General features: G+C 44.1%; 1 long non-coding RNA gene across 4 annotated transcripts in view; it reads left to right on the forward strand.

Annotated features, from left to right (window-relative positions):
* Window positions 1–1,335: 1,335 nt before the first annotated feature.
* Window positions 1,336–19,574, forward strand: part of LOC141096333 (uncharacterized) — a 272,072-nt gene continuing 253,833 nt past the window's right edge. For all 4 annotated transcript variants that reach the window (XR_012233668.1, XR_012233667.1, XR_012233670.1 and 1 more), the window contains exon 1: window positions 1,336–1,484. This is a non-coding gene — a long non-coding RNA (uncharacterized lncRNA). The remainder of the gene's footprint in view (window positions 1,485–19,574) is intronic.

Genomic DNA, 19,574 nt, shown 5'->3' on the forward strand with positions numbered 1-19,574 from the left:
ACCAACCTGTCAGCCCTAACCTGAGCAAGATGCTGGGGACAAGATCTTTGCTGAGCAGGCTCCTCTGTGGCTGGGACTGAATGGGAGACTGCAGAAGGCAAGGCTTGAGGTTCCTTGTGTGCAGGGGCAGGAATCAGATGCCTAAGGCCTGTTTCACACTTCTGTTTTTACCCGTCTGTCAAAATCCACCAGTTTTTTTTAAAAAACGGATCCACCAAAAAAGGGGTGGATCTGTTTTTTTCCCCCATAGACTTACATTATTGGCGGATCTTGACTGACAGTTGTCCATCCCATCCGTTTTTGTACGGATCCACCAAGATTTTAGCGGCTCCCGGGCGGATGAAACGGACCATGTAACGTTTTTTTTTGCTTTGAGGGTCCGCTAATTTCAGTATTAACACATAAATGCTGCTCCAGGAGCCGCTAGAATCTCTCTCTCTCCAACTCACCCGTCCCTCACGCGATGTCCCTCTCCCGATCGCGCTCCACCTCACGCGATGTCCCTCTCCCGATCGCGCTCCACCTCACACAATGTCCCTCTCCCGATTGTGCTCCACCTCACGCGATGTCCCTCTCCCGATCGCACTCCACCTCACGCAATGTCCCTCTCCCGATCGCGCTCCACCTCACACGATGTCCCTCTCCCGATCGCGCTCCACCTCACGCGATGTCCCTCTCCTGATCGCGCTCCACCTTACGTGATGTCCCTCTCCCGATCGCGCTCCACCTCACGCGATATCCCTCTCCCGATCGTGCTCCACCTCACGCAATGTCCCTCTCCCGATCGTGCTCCACCTCACGCAATGTCCCTCTCCCGATCGCGCTCCACCTCACGCGATATCCCTCTCCCGATCGCGCTCCACCTCACGCGATATCCCTCTCCCGATCGCGCTCCACCTCACGCGATGTCCCTCTCCCGATCGCGCTCCACCTCACGCGATATCCCTCTCCTGATCGCGCTCCACCTCATGCGATGTCCCTCTCCCGATCGCGCTCCACCTCACGCGATATCCCTCTCCCAATCGCGCTCCACCTCACGCGATCTACATGCAAATCGCGAACGCCGCGGTCACTTTAATTTTTGCTGCATTGCTCCTCCCACGGATCCTTCATCCTACGTGCTCCACTGACATCCTTCCGTCACGGATTAGCCGGTTTCAACCTTTGGCGGATTTCAACTGATCGCCGATGACTGAGGTATGAAACAGGCCTTACACAGACAATGTGTATTAATCCTTTCTATATTTTATAATGTAAGGTAACAGCACCGTCTGCTGGCAGTTTAATGTATACATTCTAGTTTAGTTTGCAATGTATTATGGGAAGTTCCTAGGGCATTGTGGGATTGTTCCTGTTGCATTGTGGTCTTATTTTAACACTGTGAAGGGAACAGCAGCCATTTTTCCTGCATGCTTCTGAGGAGAAAGCACACCACTGTTTTCTCTGTCATGCTCCTGGTAAACAGCCTGCTCTAAGCATAGCTGGTAAGTCACTATCTGTGTGCTACAGCCCTGTGTTTATAAGTATGTTTGCTGCATTAAATAGGTGATCATCAGCATTACCTCATGTTACTGTGTATTGCAGACTAGCTGTATCTTATGCACTGTACAGTTATATATTCTGAAATGCTCCTGTTATTGCATCTTATAGTTTTGCCCTGTTCTGTCACATCTGCAATCAGTAAAAGAAGGTTACAACTTTACAGCCTCTTTTTCTTAACCCCTTCACCCCCAAGGGTGGTTTGCACATTCATGACCGGGCGAATTTTTACAATTCTGACCACTGTCCCTTTATGAGGTCATAACTCTGGAATGCTTCCATGGATCCCGGTGATTCTGACATTGTTTTCTCGTGACATATTGTACTTCATGTTAGTGGTAAAATTTCATTCATATAACTTGCGTTTATGTGTTGAAGAAAAAGGAAATTTGGCGAAAATTTTGAAACTTTCGCAATTTTCCAACTTTGAATTTTTATGCCCTTAAATCACAGAGATACGGCGCACAAAAATCTTAAGTAACATACCCCACACGTTTACTTTACATCACCACAACTTTTTTGCTAGGAAGTTATAAGGGTTAAAAGCTGTCCAGCGATTTCTCATTTTTACAACACCATTTTATTTTTAGAGACCACATCACATTTGAAGTCAATTTGAGGGGTCTATATGATAGAAAATATCCCAAAGTGACCCCACTCTAAAAACTGCACCCCTTAAGGGGCTCAAAACCACATTCAAGGTGTTTATTAACCCTTCAGGTGCTTCACAGGAATTTTTTGAATGTTGAAAAAAAATGAACATTTAACTTTTTTGACCAAAAAAATATTACAGGTCCAATTTCTTTATTTTTTTCAAGGGTAACAGGAGAAATTGGACTGCAAAAGTTATTGTGCAATTTGTCCTGAGCACGCTGATACCTGATATGTGGGGGGAACCACTGTTTCGGCGCATGGCAAAGCTCGGAAGGGAAGGAGCGCCGTTTGACTTTTTCAACTCAAAATTGGCTGGAATTGAGATCGGACGCTGTGTCACATTTGGAGAGCACCTGATGTGCCCAAACAGTGGGAAACCCCCCCAATTCTAACTCCAACCTTAGCCCTAACCCTAATGGGAAACTGAAAATAAATACATTTTTTAAAAAAAAATTTATTCTTTTTTCTTAACTAAGGGGGTGATAACGGGGGGTTTGATTTACTATTTATGGCGGTTTTTATGTTTGGCAGCTGTCACACACTAAAAGATGCTTTTTATTGCAAAAATAGTTTTTGCATCATCACATTTTGAGAGCTATAATTTTTCCATATTTTGATCCACAGAGTCATGTGAGGTCTTATTTTTTGCGGGACGAGCTGACATTTTTTATTGGTACCATTTTCGGACACATGACTTTTTTTGATCGCTTTTTGTTACGATTTTTGGGAGGCAGAATGAAAAATAACAGCAATTCATGAATTTCTTTTGGGGGGTAGGGTCGTTTATACCATTCACCATGTGGTAAAACTGATAAAGCAGTTTTATTCTTCGGGTCAGAACGATTACAGCGAAACCTCATTTATATAATTTTTTTATGCTTTGGCACTAAAAAATAGTTAATTTTGCATCGCTTTGTTCTGCGAGCTATAACTTTATTTTTTTGCTGATGATGCTATATGGCGGCTTGTTTTTTGCAGGACAAGATGACGTTTTCAGCGGTTCCATGTTTCTTTATATCCATTTTTTTATCACGTGTTATTCCACTTTTTGTTCAGCAGTATGATGATAAAGCATTGTTTTTTTGCCTTTTTTATGGTGTTCGCTGAAGGGGTTAATTAGTAGGATATTTTTATAGGGTGGGTCGTTACGGATGCGGTAATACTAAATATGTGTACTTTTATTATTTTTTATTTTTTTAGGGTGGTTTCACATTAGCGTTTATGGCCGCAGCGTCGGCCTGCGCACGGCGGCCGCTAAACCCCGCCCCCTGCCACGCCTCTGCTGGTATCTCTGCCTACGGGCGCATAACGCTGCATGCGTCCTGCATCCCCTATCTTTAGCACTGGGGACGCAGGCCGTGCGCAGGTGTGTGTTTGGTGGCGCATGCGTCCTTTTGATGGTGCGCCAAGCGCACCAAATTGCAACAGGTTGCGTTTGGCGCAGGTCGGCACACCCATCAAAAGGACGCATGCGCCGCCAAACGCATACCTGCGCACGGCATGCATCCCCAGTGCTAAAGATAGGGGACGCATGCAGCGTCATGCGCCCATAGACGGAGTTACCTGCGGAGGCGTGGAAGGGGCGGGGCTTAGCGGCGGCCATGCGCAGGCCGATGCTGCGGCCTTTCACGCTAATGTGAAACCACCCTTGCATAAAGAAATGTACTTATTGAGGATTTTTTTTCTTTAGGAATTTTTTAAATACTTTTACACATGATTTTTTTTTCTTTCACTTTTTTACTTTGTCCCAGGATGGGGCATCACTGTATTATATCAGATCACTGATCTGACACTTTGCAGAGAACTGTGTCAGATCAGCGATCTGACAGGCAGTGTAGGAAGCATTCTCAGCGCCTGCTCTTGGATACAGGGACCTGCAGGGAGGAGGCCCTCAGAACAACGTCATCACATCGTGTTGTTCTGAGGGTCTCAGGTAAGCACGGAGGGAGCCCCCTCCCTGCCTGATGCTTCCCTATGCCACGGAACACTGCAATCATGTTTGATCGCAGTGCGCTGGGGGTTAAAGTGCCAGGAGCGGTCCGTGACCGCTCCTGGCACTTAGTGCCGGGTGTCAGCTGTGAGAATCAGCTGACACCCGGCCGTGATCAGCAATGATGTATTATCACGTCCATGGGCATTAAGGCCCAGGGCACATGGATGGGCTAGTACATCATATGTCAGAAAAGGGTTAAAGAAGACAGAGGGTTTAGCTGCATGTCCCATTGCACACCCTAGCGTGTATGAGGACAGTATAAATAGAAACACGTCACCACTTCTGTATTTATCACCCACTTCTGTTATTGGCTTACAAATACTAAAGTAAAATACTGACCAAATACTAAACATGTGAACATGGCCTAAAACTGATATGAAGGGGAGCAGAAGGACCCCAATGAATAATATGGGCCGGGGGGCATCTGACTTCCGCTATGTTTCCATTTTTATAATAGAAGTAAAAGACCATTACACAGAAGATTTATTTTTCATCATAAAACTGACATATAACAGAACTCAGATGCCCCCAAAATAATCTAAGACCCCACAGTTTCCACTTGCATTAGTAATGCAACTATTTGACTTAAGACAATCTGTTTGCTTCTAAAAACGGAATGTACATATCTAGGTGTGAACATAGTCTCATTATAATATCACATCCCTTACATTCATTTTTTTTCCACCAAGATGCACAGTTAAGGCCTGTTTCACACATCCATTTTTCCGATCAGTTGTAATCTGCGAAAATGGCGGAAAACGGATCCGTCGGCGGATTGACAGCAAAGTGTGGCACCGAACCGTTGTATGTACGGATCCGGTGAAGGTTGAATTTTAAAGGTACCCATGCCCGGAAAAAAGGGGGGGGGAGAGAGAGAATTTTAGTGGCTCCCGGGACAGCATATCAGGGTTAAAACTGCTTCCGGCTTTCACCTTTCGGGCATGCGCAGTTAAAAATAGCTGACCGTCAACCAAAACAACATTGCAGTGTCTGTCTGGTTCGCCCGGGAGCCGCTAAAATTCTCACAGATCCATCAAATAACGGTCCCAACTGACGACTATCAGTCAAAATCCGCCACTAATGCAAATCAATGGGGGAAAAACGGATCCGCCCCTTTTTTGATGGATCCGTTTTTTTTAATAAAATTGGCGGATTTTGACTGATGACCAAAATCGGATGTGTGAAACAGTCCTAAGTGGAAACATGTTTCAATGCAATGCATTTTTTTTCCCCAACACATTGCATGTATCTTTTGTACTTTGGTTTGGTTCTGTTGCCGCATTATAAAAACTATTAACTGTGGGGTTACATGGGACTGTAGGTTTCATTTACATTATCTATACTCAGAGAACAATCATTATGATATCAGTGATGTTACTTTTTTTTTTTTTTGCTTGGGGGAAGGGTAGGATGCAAAGCTAATGTCTCAGGGTTTTGACCCCTGATTATTTTGGATCCTAGAAACACCCCTGCCCATGATGCTCCATAATACTTAGGAATCTAACTTTGAAGTAGGACGACAGAAGATATTTCCCCTGTGCTTACATGCTGTACACTTAGTCTCTTCCCACATAATGATGACTCTAGCCACATATTGGTATCTTGTCAGCAGATGCGGAATGCAGTGAAAGAAAGCAGAGCAAGGGTTAACAAACTGAACAGTTTAATTGAACAAGGGATTTACTCCTCACAGGGAGACAAATGACTAAGGGGAAAATATGTAGAAAAATAAGTACAGAATGAGAACAGTCTTTTTAGAAATAACTTTTCGTGTCCTTGGTACTCCTCCACGGCAGATGATCCTGCAGGGAGTTGCAGTGTCATCCACTGCTGAAATGATGTCTAGAGGTGAATCCTTCATACGGTGGTCCGTCTTCTGGTGGCAGCGGTCAGTGTCTGGTACCTTCCGCTGAGCCCTTAGTACGTGAATTGCTTTGGCCGAGGTAAAGAAGCCACAGCGTCTCTCAGGTCCTGTCAGTGAACCTCGGCAGGTGCACCCAAGGAGGGCCGCAGGTATTTCTCTGGTACCCAGCCTCCTCTGCTCTGTACACCCGCTGTGCTCAGAGTACTGGAGCGCACAGCACCTCTCTTCTCAACAATCCTGCCAGTGGCAGCCAGAGCTGGCGCACAAGGCCCTTTGGAGCACTGGTGCTCAAGAGATGGAGCACTGTCCTTCGCCAGCCACTTGCTGCCTGCCAAAACTGACTGCTTCCGAGCGTGCTGCTGTTTAGCCACACCCCCTGCTTCCAGGTAAGGAGAGTTGTCCGCCCTTTTATTCTTTCCCCCAGACAACAGAGGAGACAGCCCCAACATTGCCGGACCTGGCACAGGAGAGGTACCCGCAGCCCAATCTTCCTCCTTACATTCCAGCTCTCCTTTAGCTCACCATTCCACAGGTGAGAGTTCTTGCAGTAAGCATTGACATTCCTCAATCTCTAGAATTATCTGCTGCCAAATAAATTTGTCTTGTTCGTAATGGTTAGGAGGTATTCCGGCTGTTGTTCGTTCTGTGTATCATAAGTCAGGTTGAGTAGTTGAGTGGTTGATTCAGGTTGAGTGGGCAAAGACGGGGACACGTCTGAGTTCAATGGAGCAGCCATCTTTAGAGCTTCAGGCTCCTGTACTTCTTATGGATTGATGAGTGGCGGGCCGTCTGGGTCGAAGGATTCTTCTTTTTCACAGTCGTAAGCTGCCGAATGGGGCATCTCAGGAACATATGGTGCTCTCTCCGGTTGGTCGGGATCTCGTGACAAGCAAGGACATAGCATACTTTGATAGACTACTCGAGTGGGGGCTCCTTCTCCTTCAGGTTGAACCTCATAGACATGATCATCAGATCCGATTCGGCGTTTTACCCAATATGGAGTTTTTTCCCACTGGTACTCCCAACTTGCCTCGGGGTTGTTTGTCTCGCGCAGTACTCGGTCTCCGGCCTTGAGAGCTGTCACTTGCAGGGGCATTGTCTCATGGTGTTCAAGCTTCCGAAACTTGGTGTGTACCAATCTATGTAGAGTCTGCAAACGGTGTCAATGTTCACGGACCCAGGTGGACACCCCCGACAGTGAGTAGTTCTCCTCTGGATCCAGTTCCAGCTCGGTAATCTCTTGCATTTTTCGGCAGAACAGCAGGGTGTATGGCGTGCATCCAGTTGTGCTGTGCACCCGTATGTTGTACACGAAGACAAATTCGGCTACATACTCAGGCCAGTGGACTTTCCTGTCTTCTTCCAATGTTCTCAACATCTGAATCAGTGTCTGATTGAAATGCTCACAGGCCCCATTTCCTTGTGGATAGTAGGGCGTTGTCCTAGACTTCTCAATCTGATACAGAAGATGCAATTGTTACGTCACTTGTCCTTGGAAACAGGCACCTTGGTCAGAGTGAATTCTTTTCGGACAACAGTACACCCGGATGAAGTTTCGACAAATGGCCTGTGCTACTGACTCGGCAGTCTGATCTCAGGTGTGAGTCACCACAGCAAATTTGGCAAAATGATCAGTCATCAGTAGTGATGGGCGAGCACTAAAATGCTTGGGTGATCGTTGCTTGGGTCGAGCAAATTGGAATGCTCTGGGTTCAACCCAAGCAATGAGCCTAATGTAAGTGTAAGGATTCTGGACTTTACTTGGTGCCTGTTCGCCCTTATCCAAGAGTGTCTTGTATCTCGCCTTGTCATGGAACTTCCTGTCTGTTGTGACTATTTATGTCCAAGCCATGTGTTCCTCTTTGCCTGAGTATTTTGTTGCTGTTGGCTCTAAGTTCCTGCCTGACTACTGGTGGACTCCCAGCTGCTGCTGCTTGTTACTCAGTGCTCTGCCTCTCCACATTATGCTTCCTACTGTCCTCTGTGCATCTCCTTGATGCTGTCTGTGCTTATCTACTGTCTGGACTTCTAGTGTGGAACTATTCACCTCTGGATCTCTTGTGGCCTGTAAAGAATCCTGACACCACCATCTCCTCTAGGCCTGTGTTTGTTGGGCTGCGGTGTTGGACTTGTGTGGGACTTTCAGCCCAAAAAAGGTCCTGTTAATGCCACTCCTGTATAATGCTGATCTTCTACATTTAAGTGCCATGTGCATTTCCACCCATATGACTGCTGGACTTCTACACTTTCATGCTATGTGCATGCTCATTCATAATATAGCTCGACTTCCTTATTAAACGCTGTGTGCTTACTCTCATACGTACTGCAGGACTCCCACATTTAGTGCCTTGTGCACACCTGCGTCATATTACTGTTAGACTGGTTCATATTAGCGGTCGTGCCCTGCTCTTCAGTTACACTGACCATTTCCATATTGTGCTGTGCATTCGTTACTATTGCAGGAAGTGCTCTGTTAGTTTTATTTCTCTTGTTAATATGCTCATTTGCATCGACTTTGGTCTTAGTTTCGTATTATCCCACACAATCAGATTCCGTAGTACCCATATAATTGTTACAGTGAGTCTATGAGAAAACCGAGCATTTTTGCCTTCCGGGAGTCTTTTTAATGTCTAAAAACGTCAGAAATTGATGGGAACAGTGCTCAAATGACATGGGAACAATATGGGGAAGACCCCTGGAAGCATTTCTGACTTCCAGGTCACAGATGTGAACAATGCTGTCAGTCTGACGCCACTTTTACAGGTACACAATAAAACATACAAAAACTAAACCAAAATGTATTTTCCAGGGAAATGTGTTAAGGAACATTCTTACCACGGTAATAATTTGCATGCAAGGCAAAATAAATAACCCAAAACAAAAATTGTCCTCCACCACTTGGGCTACGTTCACACATACGATTTTTAACTTTAGCATTGCTTTCAACCCATACAAATGCATTCACTGGGAAATGTAATTTTAACATTTTACAACCTTATTTGGCCCTTGTGGTGTGTGACACATCATCAGACACATCCTGTTTCATTTATGAAGGAGGGACTCTTGACGGTCACAAAGCCTATTTTTATAGGGCCAGCAGTCAACCCTCACTATTCTTAGAGAGCCATCAACCGGCTATGCTTTGTTGTTCCCATTATTAAACAGTGGGTCTCGTATACTGTTATTGCATATGCAGTGACTAGCAGGGCTGCCCAAAATTTGTATGCACCCCAATAACCCATTGAACAGATGTCCTGGGTGGCCACATGCAAACAAAGTTCCCAGTAATAATTTGGTACTCCCATATTGTTTGCTTATGCATTGAATGCAAGGCCTGCCCTTCATCAAAGTTACATGCACCCCCAATAAGCCTTTCAACCTACGTCCTGGAGGGCCACAGGAAACCAAAGTTACCATTATTGTAATTTTTTTTTTTTTAACTTGCATAAAGTTTGCTCATGAGGTGAATACAAGACCTGCCCCAGATTTGCACGCACTCCAATCCCCCTTGGAAGAGTTGTGGAGGATGGCCTCCAAAAACTGTTTTCCCAGTTTACTTGAGCAGGTCTCCTATACTGGTAATGCCCGTACACTAAGTGTATGGGCAGACAAACATTTCACCCTGGGGGGTACGTATCAAGCTACTGTGTCAACCTTTTTTTTTCTGGGCATCATAAACACCCTTGTCAACAATACCGTGGCTGTTGCATTCATGGAACACGTTCACCCTGGTGATCTATTGGTGGATGATGAGAAGGAGAATAACAGCAAATAGCCAAAATCAGGAAGTGTATACCCATGTGTGGGTGTGAAGAGGATTTGAGTGTATGTTACGCTGCTATCATTCGGTGGTGTTGAGAAGTCTGGCCCAATCCTGTCCTTGTTCATTTTTATAAGAGTCAGCCTGTCGTCATTTTCAGCTGACAGGCAGATGTGCTTATCAATTATAATTCCACCAGCGGCACTAAAAGCCCGCTCTGACAAAACGCTAGCGACAGGGCAGGCCAGGACCTCCAAGGCGTAGAGAGCCAGTTCATGCCATGTGTCCAGCTTGGATACCCAATAATTATAAGGCTCAGAGGAATCACGGAGGACGTTGGTACGATCAGGAAGGTACTCCCTCAGCATCTTCCAAACTTTGCACTTTTTGTGAGCGTTCCCCACGCCTCAAGACCACTGTAATGGGAGGGTGTGAGAAAACTCTCCCAGAACTTTGCCAGTGTCCCCCTGCCTCTGATGAATTGGAGATGTCTTTCGCCTGTACTCCTTGGTTGTCCAACAAACTGTGACCTCTGCCGCCAGCATTTTCAGAAGGGAATTTTTTTAATCAACGTGGACGTGCTTGATGATGGTGCTAGTTGAGTGTGTGCAATGATAGGTGCAGGGCAGGAAGCATCTTCACAGGCACCATGGGCAGGGGATTGGCTTCCACGCACAACAGCGGAAGAAGCAGTGGTGTTACCTGCAGACAGTGTTCCTGGACCCTGGGGTTCAGCCCACAAAGTCAAATGCTTTGTTGTCATGTGCCTGATCATGCTGGTGGTGGTCAGGCTGATAGTTTTGCTACCCCTGCTGATGTGGGCATGGCAGCTGGTGCAAATGACCTTTTTGGGGTTATCAGCCGAGTCTTTAAAAAAACAAACTAGACTCGGGAAGACAGAACACTTGTACAGGCAACCTCCTTCGTGTTGGTGTTACGAGGAATCATTACCCATCTTCTGTCTGCGGCCACCACACTGCTTCTTCCTGCCTGTTAGGGTGCTATGCCTCCCTCCCCCTGTGTGTTGCTATCCTCACTCTGCATGTGCTCCTGCCAGTTTGGGTCAGTTACTATATCATCCACCACCTCGGCTTCCACTTTGGCACCCTGGTCCTCCTCCTGACTTTCTGGCAATTGTACCTCATCATCGTCCACCTCTTGTGACACGTTCCCACCATCGCCTTCGTGTGAACGTGGCTGCTCAAATATTTGGTCATCGCTACATGCGATCTCCTCTTGCCCCACTTCAAGTGCATCGGGAGAGAGGCCAGAATCTCTAAATGGAAAAGTCATCAACTCTGTCTAAGCTGTGTCAGTGTTGGATCAGTTGTCTCCAGGCACTCTGCATGGTGGGAGGAAGGAAGATCAGGGTGAGAAATATGCGGTCCAGACTCACAGCTACTGAGACTTGACTGTGTGGAAGAGTGGTGGTGCTGGCGGCAAAGTGACTGGAAGCGTTATCCGCTATCGAAACAACAACCTTTTGACACTGCTCTTGGTTCAATAGTGGTGTGCTGCTGTGGTCCCCTAGTAATTGTGACAGGAAGGTTGAGCAAGATGTGGGTGTTTGGTGTGGGTCAATTTCAGCTTTCCCACATCCCCGGCCTCGCCCTCTGTATTCACCATCATGGTCCACTTCCCTGTCCCTTGCTACGTGCCTTGCCCAATTTAAATGGACTACAATATTTTGCACGTTCACTAAAAATGACTGACTTTGGAGTAAACGTATATGTGATCCATGTGAGGAAAAACCACAGTTTAAAATATCTGGCCTGTAGGTAGCACTTTTTTTTTTTTCTTTTTTTTTTTTTTTTTTTTTTTTTTTAAAGCAAACCGGTGCTAAGACACAGCAACAACAGTTCAATTGAGCCCAAAAAATGCCCCAATTTGTAGCCCAAAAGATAGGCGAGGCCTGTGATGGAAATACCACAATGTAAAATATGTGGCCTGCATTTTTATTTTCTTACAGGAAAATAGTGTCAAGAACCAGGGTAACATACAGCAAAAACAGTTGAACAAAGGCCTCAAATGCCACAATTTGTAGCCTACAGATAGAGGAATACCACACTTTCAAATCTATGGCCTGTATCTTTTTTTTTTTTTTTTTTTTTGGCCAGTAAAATTGTCAATTAGGCTAAGACACAACAAAAATAATTCTATGGAGGCCTGAAATGGCACAATTATGACCATATGGTGGACAAAACCCTGTGGAAAATATCTGCCCTGTAGCTAAATTTTTTTTTGGCATCAAAATTGTGTCAAGAAATTGTATAAGACACTCCAAAAATTTATACAGTACCACAAAAATGGCAGAATTTTCTGTGCACTCAGATGTGATCGAGCAAACCCGTCTAAAATAGCTGGATTTTTACATTGTATTATTAAAAGGATCTGGCTGTATTCTGCAGTGTCAACAAGCAAATGAAGAAAAAAAGTGTGCTCTGGATTGCTTTTGAATAAAATAATCAGGATGAAGATGCAAAAATGTTTATTCCTGGCCACTGATACCTGGGGCTATGTATATATCTGTAATCGGCAGCAGCAGACAGTAATGGAATGGACCCTCTTGATGTATGCAATGAAGTATGTCACATACAATGCCTGCCTGACTAGCACTGATATCTATATACCCACAGACACTCCCTGCCTACCTAGCACTGCAATCTATATACCCCATATTCAGTGCTAACAAGGATTGTTTACTTAGCTGGATTTGTGTTTTCAATTATGGTATACCCACACTAACTTTGAAACCCCCAAATTTGATCCTATCTCAGCAGCAACTTTCCCTACATTATCTGATTCCAGAGCTGAATGTGGTGAGCAGGGCGGCGCCAGGTCTAAAGAGCATCAAACATGCAGGGCGGGGACCCGAACTCCCACCGAGCAAACCCAAAAATGCTCAGCACTCGTCAAGCATCGTGAGTACAGCGATGCTTGGGCGAGTACCGAACATTACCGAGTGTGCTCGCTCATCACTAGTCATCACCAAACAACATTCGTATCCGTGGTGAGCTGGACCTATGGTTAAGTAGTTGATAATTAGCACCTCTAGGAGAGCAGAAGTCACGATGGTCTGCGTAGGGGCCTTCTGTTCCAGAGGCTTAGCTAGTTCACAGTTCCTGCATCGCCGACAAGCCTCATCTACTGCAGTCTTCAGTCGAGGATGATAGAACAACTTTGTAGCCACTGGAACATCTCCGGGCTCGCTCATGAGCTTCTGTGGCCACTTTGCTGATCAATTTTTCGGGGAGTACCACTTTCCAGGTAACCCCTAACTCTCGCACCAGCTGCACTTTCCGATATAGCAAACATCTTCCAAATGGAGCCTCTCCCACTGCCTCAGAATCTGCAATATTCCTGAAGACAGAGCATCTCTCACTTCGGCTGGGAAGTCATTTCAAATCCACCCACTGTTTCAGCTGTGCGAGTTCTACATCTACTTGCTGAAGCCTCACCTGATTATCATGAGGCCGCCCCAGCATGTGCTCCCCCGACATCTCTCCGATCTGTCTCTGCATCCCCACCAATGTCCTGACGTGGTTCCGAAACCCTGTGATCTCTTTGGCCTCCAATTCTTCACCCGGGTCTGGGTCATTCGTGAGTCACTCTGGACAGAGCATCGGCATGTGTGTTTGCATATCGCAAAGGAGCTGAAATCTTATATCGGTATTTTGCCATATGAGCTACCCATCTTTGCTCCAAGACCCCTAGTTTTTCATTTTCTTGGTGGGCCAGAGGGTTGTTATCAGTGTGCACCAAGACTTCGGACCCAGACAGATACTCGGCGAACTTTTCGGTCATCGTCCATGCTAGCGCCAGCAATTCCAGCTTGAAAGAACTGTAATTATCTGGATTTCATTCTGAGTCATATAGATACCGGCTAGCATAGGCAATTACTCGCTCTTTTCCATCTTGCTTCTGTGATAATACCGCCTCTAGTCCCTGTAGGCTTCCATCAGTGTGAAGAATGAAAGGTTGAGAGAAGCCTGCATAGGTCAGAATGGGTGCCTCAGTCAAGGCGGCCATCTTCAGGGCTTGGAAGCCTTCTTCTTGACTATCTCCCCACTGAATGGTCCGATTCTTCGCACCTGATGGTACTCCATTCAATACTTCCAGTAATGGGTTGACAATACAGGTGAAGTTTTTCACGAACTGTCGATAATATTCAGTAAGCCACAGAAATACCTGCACGGCCTTCACTGTCTTGGAGTAGGCCAGTCTTGCAATTTCAGTAAACTTAAGTCTTTTATTTCTAAATTGGTTTATTTTTCAATGTTCCTAATTATATACATTTAGATCACAGTTTTTATTGTTTGATTTTCTTTTACTTTCTGAAATTTTCTTGAAGGCACTAGGACTTCTTTAAACTCAACATGATTTCCTAAATATTACCACATTTTAAGTAGCTGGGTGGCATTTGGTCATTGTAAAGGTTACAGAGGAATTGAGGAGCATTTTTTTTATGAAGACAAAAAATTACACAAAATTAGAATCTCCTCAAAAATTCAATTTTTTTTCAGTTCTTCAATACAAATCTCATATATTATATAGTCATTACAAACAGAGTGATTTATTTCTGCTAATGTTGATGATTATGGCTTACAGCCAATGAAAACCCAAAAGTCATTATCTCAGTAAATTAGAGTACTTTATAACACCAGCTTGAAAAATGATTTTAAAATTCAAAATTTTGTCCTACTGAAATGTATGTTCAGTAAATGCACTCAGTACTTGATCAGGGCTCCTTTGGCATCAATTACTGCACCAATGTGGTGTGGCATGGAGGCGATCAGCCTGTGACACTGCTGAGGTGTTAAGGAAGCCCAGGTTGCTTTGATAGCAGCCTTCAGCTCTTCTGGATCGTTGGGTCTGGAGTCTCTCCTCTTCCTCTTGACAATACCCCATAGATTCTCTATGGATTTAAGGTCAGGCGAGTTTGCTGGCCAATCAAGCACAGTGATACTGTTGTTTTTTGAAACCAGGCACTGATACTTTTCTCAATGTTGAAATTTCAATGTCAAGTCCTGCTGGGAAATGAAACTTTCATCTCCGGAAAGCTTGTCGGCAGAAGGAAGCATGAATTGCTCTAAAATTTCCTGTTAGACGGCTGCGCTGACTTTGGTCTTGATGAAACACAGTGAACCTACACCAGTAGATGACATGGCTCCCCAAACCATCACTGATTGTGGAAACTTCACACTAGACCTCAAGCAGCTTGGATTGTGTGTCTCTCCACTCTTCCTCCAGATTTTTGGACCTAGATTTCCAAATGATTTGCAAAATTTACTTTCATCTGAAAACACTTTGGACCACTGAGCAAGTGTCCAGTTTTTTTTCCCCTTGGCCCAGGTAAGACGCTCATGGCGTTGTCTATTGGTCATGAGTGGCTTGATGCAAAGAATGCGACACTTGTAGCCCATGTCTTGGATACGTCTGTGTGTGGTGGCTCTTGAAGCAATGACTCCAGCAGCAGTCCAATCCTTGTAAATCTCTCCCAAATTTTTGAATGGCCTTTTCTTAACAATCATTTCAAGGCTGTGGTTATCCCAGTTGCTTGTGCACCTTTGTCTACCACACTTTTTCTTTCCACTCAACTTTCCATTAATATGCTTGGATACAGCACTCTGAACAAGACAGCTTCTTTAGCAATGACCTTTTTGGGGCTTACCCTCTTTGTGGAGTGTGTCAATGACTGCCTTCTGGGCAACTGTCAAGTCACCAGTCTTCCCCATGATTGTGGAGCTACTGAAACGGACTAAGGGACCTTTTTAAACTCTCAGGAAGCCTTTGCAGATACTTTTTGTTAATGATTCTAATTTACTGAGATAATGACTTTTGGGTTTTAATTGGCTGTAAGCCATAATCATCAACATTAACAGAAATAAACACTTGAAATAGATCACTCTGTGTGTAATGACTCTCTATAATGAGTTTCACTTTTTATATTGAAGAACTGTAATAAATTAACTTGTTGACGATATTCTTATTTTGTGAGAAGCACCTGTAGTCGTTTTTTTTTTTTTTTCTTTAATAACATGGATGCGAAATCTGATCGATAAAGAAACAAGTAAAAAGAAGAACATACGCCTTCAAAATGAGGTACTGAAGAAGGATGTTATCAATACCACGGATGGCAAGAAGAACAAATAAATGAATCTTGGAACAAATCAAGCCAAACCTGTCACTCCAAGTCAGGATCACCAAGCTCTGACTTTCCTACTTTGGACACATCATACAAAGAAAGCAATCACTGGAGAAGGAAATTGTGGCCGGAAGAATAGAAGGAACAAGGCGAAGAGCAAGACCAGCAACCTGATGGTTTGATACTATCAAGATAAAGGCGGAGAAGACCCTGTTGGATCCTTCTAGGTTTTCACAAGATAGATCTTCCTACAGATTGTTCTTCTATCAAGTTGCCTTGACTCGAGATTGATGTCATACACAGGACCAGCTTTTAATACCTGATTTTAGATCACTGCTGGTTCTAATGTAACTAAGCAGAGAAATCTATGAAAAATAGCCACACTCCCTAGAACAAAGGTGGTGTAATACACTAATATAGTTTCTGATTTCCAGATTGACACAGAAACTAATTACCAAATAAATTTACTGGTACCAATGGAGCTTTCAATTCCAGTTTTGACAATCTTGTGGTTGCCGGTAGATATAGAAGCTGCAGGATCTAAGCAAACTGTGTCAGCCTCCCAAAACAGTTTCTTATTACCCTATATCCTTACTATATGTAAAAGAAATAAACTAAATTAAAAAAACTATTAAGGGGAAAAAAATCAAACACTATTTTTCAAATTCTACTTTTAGTTCCGCCCATGAAGAACCAAAACTTTATATTTCCTATATACTAATGAGAATAAAGTAAAACAGAATAAAACATAACAATTTTAATGAAATTTTGAACTTATAAAACAATATAAAAGAAAACAGAATCTTATTTGCTATATAATAATCATAACAGGAAAAATATTATATACAATTGTTTTTTTTTATTTTCTGATTCATTTTAATATTGCCGTTATTCATTTTATTTCCCCATATATAACTCCTATGTGCCATAGGAATGGTTGAGGCTCTTGGGTTTTTGCCCCAGTTGTCATATTTATAATCCAACCTTGAACTGGTTCTTTGACCTCGCTGTCACATTTAATAGATGTTGATATATCTTATCAGATGTGTATTTTTCTGAAAATGAAAAGGCTTTTTTTCTTATTTTACTCTTCCATATGTAAGTCCCGTAACGTAATTGATTTTACGTTTAATAAAAAGTAATAAGATGGGTGTTTTAAGTCTGTTCCCCAGATATTAGTTTACATTCAGCATCCAATGGCTGCATCATTATCTTTTTGCCTAATACCCATTTTTCAGGACTGTGTGAATCTTTAGTGATATACTGATGATTTTGTCTTACTGTCAAACAGAATAGCCGCTTCAGGTTATTTCAGAATGTATTTAAATCAATTTACATCAGCTGACAACTATATATAACTGACTAAACTGTTATAGTTATTTAATACAATGACTAGATAAGCCAGTTCTGACGGATCCGAGCCTATAGGGAGCCATGTGAATAGTTCGGCAATATATCTGCAAGGCATTCTATAACTTAATATTGCAATCTAAATGTTGGAATACATTACCTGCAATTAAGTTTAAAGTTTACAGTTTAATTTTAAAGTTTAGTAATAAAAGATTTTAAATATATGTATATAGTATCAAGCCATGTCCACTCCACATAGCCACACGCAAAGCCCCGTATAATAAATACCTAATCTAATATGTGTATATATTAAATATCTAACATATATAATCTCATAGGCACAACTTCTTGACCACAACAGATTACACTGCCTGTGTTGTCATAACAACCAATAAGTAAGCATCTTTCATTTCACCAGAGCTGTTTAAAAGATGAAAGCTGAGCTGTGATTGGTTGCTTTGAGCAACAGTTTTCCTTGTATACATTTGTGGTAACTGAGGCTTATTATTCATATTTCTATGGTGTTATCATCCATCTGTAAAGCTGGGAATAGCATAATTTATTACCGTGCCAACACAGACCACCCTCTGACACAAACTGCAAAAGGAGCCCAGAATCAGGACCTTCTCTTTGTCTGGCATGAAGCATCTCATTAGCTTAAAAATTCAAACACATATTAAAAAAAAGAAACACAAGATGGATTTCTCCAACCCAGGTATCATTTTAATCAGTGTAACAGCGCCAATCTAACAATGTTGGCTCTGATGGGAATGATGTGGGATATTAGTGGTAGTAGTCCGGTGGCTCTGGCTGACGGGAAGATGTGGGATATTAGAGGTGGTAGTCCAGTGGCTCTGGGTGACGGGATGATGTGGGATATTAGGGGTAGTAGTCCAGTGGCTCTGGGTGACGGGATGATGTGGGATATTAGGGGTAGTAGTCCGGTAGCTCTGGCTGACGGGATGATGTGGGATATTAGGGGTAGTAGTCCAGTGGCTCTGGGTGACGGGATGATGTGGGATATTAGGGGTAGTAGTCCGGTGGCTCTGGCTGACGGGACGATGTGGGATATTAGGGACAGTAGTCCGGTGGCTCTGGCTGATGTGATGATGTGGGATATTAGTGGTAGTAGTCTGGTGGCTCTGGCTGATGGGATGATGTGGGGTATTAGGGGTAGTAGTCCGGTGGCTCTGGCTGATGGGATTATGTGGGATATTAGGGGTAGTAGTCCGGTGGCTCTGGCTGACGGGATGATGTGGGATATTAGTTGTAGTAGTCAGGTGGCTCTGGCTGACAGGATGATGTGGGATATTAAGGGTAGTAGTCTGGTGGCTCTGACGAGATGTGAGATATTCGGTGTAGTAGCCTGGTGGCTCTGGCTGACGGGTGGGATATTAGAGTGAGTGTGGCTATGCAGAGTGGGGCTATACACTCAGCTTTATACACATGTGGTCAAAATTATTGGTACCCCTCGTTTAATGACAGAAAAACCCACAAGGGTCACAGGACTACCGTATATACTAGAGTATAAGTCGATCCGAGTATAAGCCGACCCCCTAATTTTGCCACAAAAACCTGGAAAAACTTATTGACTCGAGTATAAGCCTAGGGTGGGAATAGCCGAAGATACTGGTAAATTTCAAAAATAAAACTAGATATGAGTGGCCCATATAACGCTGCATAACATATGCCCCATATAATGCAGCACAGTGAATAATGGTGGCCTAAATACATTGTAATATGGTATATTGCCCAAGTGATAGGATTGCCGGTAATCCTATCAGGTTGCTGCTGCACAGTGAATAATAGTGGCCCCAATGCATGATAATTTATTGCCCAAGTGATAGGATTACCGGTAATCCTATCATGTTGCTAATGCTGCCGCTGCTTGGAATTTAAAAAAAAAAAAACACTATATACTCACCTCCGTTGCTGACAGCTGCTCCTCAGTGTTGCCGGCTCTTCAGTGGCTCAGGCAGAGGGCGCGTACTATCTACGTCATCGCGCCCCCTGACCTGTACGTCACTGCCAGAAGACGGAAGACAGGAGAGCGGCGTGCAGTGACTTGGAATGCGGACAGGTGACTATTGCAAGTACTGGTATGTGACCCCCCCCCATAACGTGCCGGTGTCCCCGCCAGCTCAGGACACCAGCACTTGTCCCACTGACAAAGCCGGCCCTATCATCACCCGCCGGGACACTGACAGGCTGCAGGGGACCGCGGACATATACCGGAGACGACGGGGACCTCCTCCCTGCATCGATAAAA

This window comes from Dendrobates tinctorius, unplaced genomic scaffold, assembly GCF_039654945.1.
Source record: "Dendrobates tinctorius isolate UK_male_01 unplaced genomic scaffold, ASM3965494v1 ptg000009l, whole genome shotgun sequence".
NCBI lineage: Eukaryota > Metazoa > Chordata > Amphibia > Anura > Dendrobatidae > Dendrobates > Dendrobates tinctorius.